The sequence below is a fragment of the Bos indicus x Bos taurus genome, chromosome 8 (assembly GCF_003369695.1).
Source record: "Bos indicus x Bos taurus breed Angus x Brahman F1 hybrid chromosome 8, Bos_hybrid_MaternalHap_v2.0, whole genome shotgun sequence".
Taxonomy (NCBI): Eukaryota; Metazoa; Chordata; class Mammalia; order Artiodactyla; family Bovidae; genus Bos; species Bos indicus x Bos taurus.
The window spans coordinates 32,859,550-32,869,111 of NC_040083.1; the positions used below are offsets into that span (position 1 = coordinate 32,859,550).

The 9,562-nt window shown below is 34.7% G+C and overlaps 1 pseudogene; it reads left to right on the plus strand.

Moving 5' to 3' along the window:
* The first annotated feature begins 6,247 nt into the window (after positions 1-6,247).
* Positions 6,248-6,345, plus strand: LOC113897943 (annotated as a pseudogene).
* The last annotated feature ends 3,217 nt before the right edge of the window (positions 6,346-9,562 follow it).

The window sequence follows — 9,562 nt, forward strand, 5'->3', positions numbered from 1 at the left end:
GGGTCATAGAGGATCCTGCTGTGATGTATGTCAGAGAGTGTTTTGCCTGTGTTCTCCTCTAGGAGTTTTATAGTTTCTGGTCTTACGTTTAGATCTTTAATCCATTTTTAGTTTATTTTTGTGTATGGTGTTAGAAAGCGTTCAGTCATTCTTTTACAAGTGGTTTACCAGTTTTCCCAGCACCACTTGTTAAAGAGATAGTCTTTAATTCATTGTATATTCTTGCCTCCTTTGTCAAAGATAAGGTGTCCATGGGTGCATGGATTATCTCTGGGCTTTCTATTTTGTTTCATTGATCTATATTTCTGTCTTTGTGCCAGTACTATACTGTCTTGATGACTGTTACTTTGTAGTAGAGGCTGAAGCCAGGCAGGTTGATTTCTCCAGTTCCATTCTTCTTTCTCAAGACTGCTTTGGCTATTCGAGGTTTTGTGTATTTTCATACAAATTGTGAAATTATTTGTTTTAGCTCTGTGAAGAATACCATTGATAGCTTGATAGGGATTGCATTGAATCTATAAATTGCTTTGGGTAGTGTACTCATTTTCACTAATATTGATTCTTCCAATCCATGAACATGGTATATTTCTCCATCTATTAGTGTCCTCTTTGATTTGTTTCACCAGGGTTTTATAGTTTTCTATAAAACATAGAAAACTATAGGTCTTTAGTTTCTTTAGGTAGATATATTCCTAAGTATTTTATTCTTTTCATTGCAATGGTGAATGGAATTGTTTTCTTAATTTCTCTTTCTATTTTCTCATTATTAGTGTATAGGAATGCAAGGTATTTCTGTGTGTTGATTTTATATCCTGCAACTTTACTATAGTCATTGATTAGTTCTAGTAATTTTCTGGTGGATTCTTTAGGGTTTTCTATTTAGAGGATCATGTCATCTGCAAACAGTGAGAGTTTTACTTCTTCTTTTCCAATTTGGATGCCTTATATTTCTTTTTTTTGCTCTGATTGCTTTGGCCAAAACTTCCAAAACTATATTGAATAGTAATGGTGAAAGTGGGCACCCTTGTCTTGTTCCTGACTTTAGAGGAAATGCTTTCAATTTTTCACCATTGAGGATAATATTTGCTGTGGGTTTGTCATATATAGCTTTTATTATGTTGAGGTATGTTCCTTCTATACCTGCTTTCTGGAGAGTTTTTATCATAAATGGATGTTGAATTCTGTCAAAAGTTTTCTCTGCATCTATTCTCAAGGCCACTTGACATCACACTCCAGCATGTCTGCCTCTAGGTGAGTGATCACACCATCAATGTTATCTGGGTCATTAAGATCTTATTTGTATAGTTCTTCTATGTATTCATACCACCTCTTCTTAATAGCATCTGCTTCTGTTGGGTCTGTGCCTTTTTTGTTTTTTATTATGCCCATTTTTGCATGAAAGTTTCCCTTTGTATCTATAATTTTCTTGAGAAGATCTCTAGTCTTACCCATCCTATTGTTTTCTTCTATTTCTTTGCATTGTTCACTTAGGAAGGCTCTCTTACTTGTCGTTGCTATTCTTTGGAACTCTGTATTCAAATGGGATCTTTCCTTTTCTCCTTTGACTTTTACTTCCCTTCTTTTCTCAGCTATTTGTAAGGCCTCCTCAGACAACCATTTTGCTTTTTTGCATTTCCTTTTCTTGCAGATAGTTTTGATAACTGCCTCCTGTAAAATGTTAAGAACCTCCATCCATAGTTCTTCAGGCACTCAGTCTATTGAATCTATTCCCTCAAATAAAGAATACTTATGGTGTCAAGGGGGCTTCCCTTGTGGTTCAGCTGGTAAAAAAATCCACCTGCAATGTGGGACACCTGGGTTCAATCAATCTCTAAATTGGGACAATCCCCTGGAGAAGGGAAAGGCTACCCACTCCAGTATTCTAGCCTGGAGAATTCCATGGACTATACAGCCCATGGGGTCATAAAGAGTTGGACACAACTGAGCGACTTTCACTTCACTATGGTGTAAAGGAGAATATGAAATAGGTATATATATGGAGTAGTGCTTTCTCATAACACTTACTCTCCAGACTGATAAAGCCACCAAAGCTGCACAGCATTTTACCTCCAGTTTCTTGCCCTGTACACGCACACACTTTTAAACCACAGTCTTACAATAAGATCAGGAACTAATTCTTACCTACATTAAGGAATTTTTAAAATCTTTTAAACCCCTATGTTTCAACATTCAAGTGGACTAGTTTCTGTCAGTTTTGATATTCTGGATGCATATTCCTGAATTCCTGGCACACTTTTGTAGAATATTCCCACTTATTTGTCATTATCACTTTGGATATATTGTTTCTACTATGGTTTTGTTGCTTCTACTCACTGCTTCTAGTAACATATGGTGCCAGTTCTTTCAATTCTTCATATGGCATAATTTCAATTCTCCTTTCCATAATTGTAATGCCAATATCTTCTACTTTGCCTTCTATTAATTGTCTTGCATGATAGAGGCTACTATTTAACAAAAGTGCCAGAAATATCTTTAAACAATATACATGGCAAATCCCATAGGCTGTAAGAAATACTGCTTAACTGAAAACTACCACTATCTTGCTAACAACTAGGTTACAGAAATGATATGTTTGGAATCTGAAATTCAAATCAAATCTTTCTGGTTCCAAAGTCAATTATGTTTCCACTCTGTTTCCAGCTTTATATTTTTTTATCCTCTATTTTCTCTTCCCTTTACACTGTTAGTTTCTTGCAGATGACATAAATTACCATAAATTTGGGATTTTAAAAATACAGAAATGTATTCCCTCATAGTTTTAAAAGTCATAAGTCTAAAATCAGTATCTCTTGGCCAAAATCATGGGGTTGCCAGAGCCACGTGTCCTCCAGAAGGTCTATGCAAGAACCCATTTTTAACCTCTTCCAGATGTTGATGACTGCCATCATTCTTTGGCTTGTCATTGTATAATTCTGATGCTTTTGTAATCATATCACTTTACCTTATTCTGTGTCAAATCTCCCTTTTCCTCCCTCTTATAATAATATATGTAATAATGTTTAGGTCCCACTTTATCATCCTTGATATTCTTCCTATTTCAAGATGTTTAAGTTAATTGCATATGTAAAGTTTGTTTGTTTGTTTTCCTCATATAGGGCAACATCCAGAGGTTCCAGTGTTTAGAAGGTGGATCTTTTGGCAGGAGGACATTATTTAGCCTATTATGCTCTCTATCCTCTCCACTTTGCTCTTTTTCCAGGTTCTGATATCCATGTCTTCCCTTCATTCCTTCTGCTCTACAGGGAGCTACAGCTCCTTCTTATTAACTCTGTGACTTAACACTATTCCTCACACTTTCACTCACTTGTACTTTGTAAATAAAACAGTCTATTAAACACTTCTTGAATTATTTTAATAATATTGATTTGTGTGTGTCTATATGCTACTTGGATCTTTAAAATATTTATGACATAAAATATATTTTGGGACATCAGCAAGATGGTAAATAGGAAGTCCTGACAATATCTTCCCCTCATGGACATACATATTTAGTGATGATCCACAGAACAGTTTCCCTTGGGAGAAATCCAGAAACTAACTGAAAGGTTTATGAATGCTGGGTGAGCACAGACTGAGCCACATCAAAGTTGGCAGTGATATTTCATCATTAGTCCTAACAGGGCACAGGACCATGTTATTTAAAAGATACTTCTAGTTCCCACTTTCTTCCTTGGGATGGAAGGAAAGCACTAGACTATAGGTTCAACATTATGATGATTCTGTGGGCTTCCTGAGGCACATACTTCTGTCTCACCTGTTTTTGATCTCTGATGAGACCAGGGATACTCTAGATCTTAACGACCATTGAAGACAAAAACTGTTGCCTAAACTGTCAAACTAACACATACCACATCACACATCCCAGCTCAGGCAAAAAGAAACCCAGTCCCCAGATTCTCCAAGAGAGGAAACAACATTGTGTGTCCAATACTCTGATTTTTCTCATAGTTTTCTCAGTTATTGGATTCTGTCGTGTCTTAGAGCACTGATCAAACCTAGCACTAGATGCCTGGGGGGCCACTGAGAACAATATGACAGTTTGAACTGGCATGAAGTTTTGAAAGGCTGCTCAGAATCTCTGACTGGGACAACTACTTTGGGTCTTAACTTGTGCAAGACCAGTACAAGAAGAATGAGAAAAGCAACTGTATTGTCCAATATAAGGAATCAAATACAATGAAAAAATGATAAAAATATGTTCCAAGCAAAGGAACACAATGAATTTCTAGAAACGGACCCTCATGAAATGGAGATATATAAGCTACTTGAAATAAAACTTAAAATAACCATCATAAACATATTCAGTGAGGTCTGAAGAACAACACATGAACAAACTGAGAATATTAGCAGAGATAGAAAACACTAAAAAGTACCTAGCAGATGTCATAGAGTTGAAGGACACAATAAGTGAACTAGAAAATTCACTAGAAGGGCTTCTCAGAAGACTATATCAAGCATAAAAAAGGATAAGTAAACTCAGAGAAAAGACATTGGAAATTATCCAATAAGAGGAGCTAACAACAATAAGAAAAACAATAAAAGAATGAAAAATGCTAAAGAGACTTATGGAATGCCATAAGAGGGTCAAAAGACAAAGATGTAGTAAAATGTTATTCAAAGAAATAGTGGTCCAAAATTTCCCAAATCTTGGAAAGGAAAAATGAATCTCTAAATCTAGGAGCCCAAAGATAACCAATAAGAGGAATTTATATCAAGACACATTATAATATAATGACCAACAAAGACAAAGACAAAAAGCAAGTGGAGCAAAGGTTATATACCATATGTCATCAGGTTATCAGCTTAAAACACTGTTATAACCGTAGACTGTTTTACGTAGGTCCCATTATAATGAGAAAGAAAATGCCAATAGAATATGCATGAAAGAAAAATGGAAAGAATCAAAGTATACCAATGCAGAAAAAATCAATGAAACACAAAAACAGCCAGAGAGAAAAAGGGACAAATACTATAAGGCAGACAGAAAAAAATAAAATGGAAATAGCAAGGCATTCTCTATCAACAATTACTTTAAATATTAATGAACCAAACTCCCCTATACAAAGACACAGACTATCCGACATAATTTTTTTAAGCAAAACAAAACAAAAATCTCAAGAGCCAACTATATGCTGTTTACAGAAGGGACTCTTTAGTTATAAGAATACATATGAACTGAAATTGAAGAGATAGAAAAAGTAATCCATGCAAATAGGAACCAAAAGAGAACCAGACTGTTATTACTTATATCAAATTAAATTTAACTTTAAGTCAAACACTGTCACAGAGATATAGAAGGACCTTATATAATGACCTTGGTGGCTCAGTGGTAAAGAACTTACCTACCAATGCAGGAGATGCAGGAAACACAGGTTTGATCCCTGGGTCAGGAAGATCCTAACCCTTTCCAGTATTCTTGAGTGGGAAATCCCATGAAAAGAGGAGCCTCACAGGCTATGGTCCATAGGGGTAGCAAAGAATCAGACATGACTTAGTGACTGTAACAACAACAACAACAAAAGGATCAATTCACTGGAAAGGCACAACGATTATAAATATGTGTGTATAATTCTCCCAACATCATGGCATCTAAATGTATAAAGCAATTTGGCAAAACCGAAAGGAAAAAGAGACACCAATACAATAATAGTAGGAGTTTTATTGTTGTTTATTATCTTTATTATTATATTTTATTACTTTTATTATCTTTTAATTATGAATATAATATCCAGACCAAAAAATAAATAATAAACAGCAGACTTGAAAAACACCATAGACCAATGGACCTAACTGACATACATAAAACTGGTAAATTCATGAATATATAGAAATTAAACAAGTCACTCTTGAACAACAATTGGCTTGAAGAAGAAATCAAAAGAGAAATTAGGAAACATCTCAAGCCAAGTTAAAATGAAAACAAACATACTAAAACGTAAGGGATATATTAAAAGTAGTCTTAAGAAGGAAGTTTATAGTGATAAATGCCTTTATTAAGAAAAAATCAAATATACAGTCTAATTTACACCTCCAGGAAGGAAAATAGAGAACAAAAATAACAAGCTACTCTAAAGTTAGTGAAAGGAAAGCAATAAAAGGATTAGAGCATAAAAATTTAAACAGAGCTAGAAAGACAAGTGAAAGGGTCAATGAAACTAAGAGCTAATCTTTTGAGAAAATAAAAAATAACAAGCCTTTTTAGCTAGACTAACCAAGAAAAAGAGAAATACTAACTTCATCAGCACATATAGTAAAATCAGAATGATACACAGAAGATTAGCATGAGCCCTGCACAAAGATGACAAGCAAAATAATAAAGTATTTGAGAGAGAAGCAGGAGAGAAGACTCCAATAAATAAATTCAGAAATAAAAGAAGAGGCATTACAAGTGCCACCAAAGACATAAAAAGAACTATATTATGTTACTGTCTATGGCAGTAAATATAATTTTCTATAAGACTTGCCGCTGTTACTGGCAAACATTTATAGTTGGATGAGTTGTCAATTCTTGTGAGAACAAATCACTTCCTTTTCCAAGGTGGAAGGGATATAATTGAATTAAACTGAAATCAAGTAACTCTGATCACTTGGAAGAATGGTACAAATGGAAAATTTGTGGAAATCTTTAAAAATTTATCTAAAGATACCATATAGGACAAAACTGCTGAAAATACCACTTGAATAAGTTTACTGAGTTACATTTGGGTCATTCTTTAAGCAGGGATGACAGAGGTGAAATGAAGACTATGTAACAGGGACCACAAACCTCTTCATCATTTAAAGAGAATTGCACTGAAGATTTCAACAATTTTTCTCAAGACAAAGTATCACTTATGATTTGTTAAGTTGGAAGAAAAGGATAGGATACCTATCAAGTTAGGAAGCCACCATGAGGACTCTTCTGCCACTATGTGTCCAAATGGGAGATGTTTATGCCAGAATTCCATGCATTACCTCAACCTAAAAGGCTCCCTCCAATAAGGAGGCTATAATAGCAATTCAGGATCAGTGCTAGTGGGACTCTGTATATAACAGATGCAAAATGCCTGATATTTCTCTTTCCCCAATGATATCTTTAAGGAAGGATTAAAGGGCATTGGGACAATGTCTTCCTCAAGAACCCCCACCTCAGTCAATGTGCTTTGAGTCTGATAATAGGATTATATCTAAAAAGTGAATGAAAATTGCAAGAGTATCTATCCTTGTAGCAGCTGACTAAGCTTTCTTTTTTTCTTTTAATCACACAAATGAATCAGCATCCTAGATGACAGCCTGTTTTGTCTGTAGCGCTTAAGCTATCTATTATCTGGCTCTTTTTCCTCCTCAATAACTCTTGATTTACTTGTCTAATTTCCAATAAAAATTTGAGATTGAATTCTAGTTTTTGTCTCTTCTATTTTCTCACCTAGTCTAGTCCCAAATATTTCATTACATAATCTTTTTTGCTGCCGCTGCTAAGTTGCTTCAGTTGTGTCCGACTCTGTGCGACCCCATAGACGGCAGCCCACCAGACTCCTCTGTCCCTGGGATTCTCCAGGCAAGAAATCTCCTTTAGGTACTTTTAAAATAATTAAGGTAAAAATCCCAAATAAACACACTGAAAGATCGTCATTGGCGCCTTTTGTTTGCTTCCAAATTTCTGAAGCTTTATCTTAATGTATCTTTACTATTCTGCTTGAAGATAAAGTTGATACTAAGGCTTCACAGTTATATTCCAATAGAGCATTCAACTGGGAATCCCTGGTGGCTCAGAAGGTAAAGAATCTGCCTGTAATGCAGGAGACCTGGATTCAATCCCTGGGTCAGGACCTTTCTCTGGAGAAGGAAATGGAAATCCATTCCAGTATTCTTGCCTGGAGAATTCCATGGACAGAGAAGCCTGGTGGGCCACAGTCCATGGGGTCACAAATAGTTGGACATGACTGAATGGCTAAGCATGACCAGGCATTCAACTAAAAATATATAAAATATATATAACATCAAATAGTCATTTAAAGAGTTTTCATATTTTACTCTTACAGGTGACATATAGGATAATCCAACTTGGAACAGGGCAAATTTCAATGAATTTTTTCTTAAATATATCCAACAATAAGTCACTTAAAATATACAGTTATGATAAATCACCATGTATATATACAATTATAATGACAGGTAATTTAAACCATTTAATTTTTAAGATTTACATTTTTAGTGAAATATACTAATGTATAGTATAGATATTTAAATAATTCTCTTTACATATTATTGAAGAGGTTCACTTCAATTCATATTTTTGGTCTTAATAATGCTTCTTTTATTTCCTACTACTTTAACAAGTTCTTTTCAAATGCTTACTCTTTGTGATTAATAAAATGTCATGAAAAATATAAAATCTTATTTAAATTAAGTATTTTTATATTCTAAGCTAGAAACACATTCTATATTAGCCACAGCCACTTGAGTTTTAATGAATATTTATAGAAATATGATCCATTTATTTTATATTACCTGTTGAAAATGAAACCCATCCCAGGAGGTCTTCGGCTACCTGAAATGGATAAAATTTCACATGTTAAGGATAATCAGTGTGTAAAATCAGTCATCATTTTCTGCAAACTAAAGGAGCCATAGAAAGCATCTCTGGATATTAAAAAAAAAAAAAAAATGCTCACTTCCATTCATGTTGTACCAGGGCCCAAATATATTAAAAATATATTGATTGTGGTTTTGTTTCAATTCCTAAAGTAATCTGTAGCATGTCTTCTGGACTTGGGCTGTGGTTGTCTATTTTACCTTTTGTACATTTAAATCAGAAAACTAAGAGATTCAGAGCTGAGTATATTTTTTCATATAAGATGCTTCTTAGACATATGCAGTGCACAAGAAATCAGCAGTAGTATTTTAACATACTTAAGTATCAAGCTGCAGCCTACTTTTCTCTAATACACTTAAAACCATATGGTTGTTTCTGTTTTCGGTGTCAATTTGGTTGGGTGGGCACTACTTAGGCACAACATAACACAATTTCATTGATTCTTAAAAGGTCTTTATTCACACTTGAGCTAAAGCAGCTGGTGGAGGGTTAGAGAGCACTCGAGTCACCAAATCTCTGGATATTGCTTTCTGCTGCACCATCTGTGCCCTGTTAAATATTCTTGATTTTTGCCAAGTTTGGGCCAATTTATATGTTAAATCAGTTACTGAAATCAGGATCCAAGAAGCTTTCGGGAGAAAAAAAATGATATTAAACTGCAACTCTTATACATTAATCATTAGTATTGGAATGGGAAGTTCAAGTACTGCCACTCAAAAGATCGTTGTAAGAAATCAGGCTTCCTGAATATGGGAGGACTGTGAATGTGAATTATTTTTCAAAAGCATTCACCCCAGAGACATGTACCCCATCCTAATCTTTCAGGATAGTGAGTGAATTTTGTATGGGTTGCTACAGAGCAGCTGCAGACTCAATTCTGTTCACAAATGCTTTTTAATCTTCTATGCACCATAGCCTAGCAAAACCTAATACAGTGGCTAATTACTTTGGTAGCCTAACAATTTA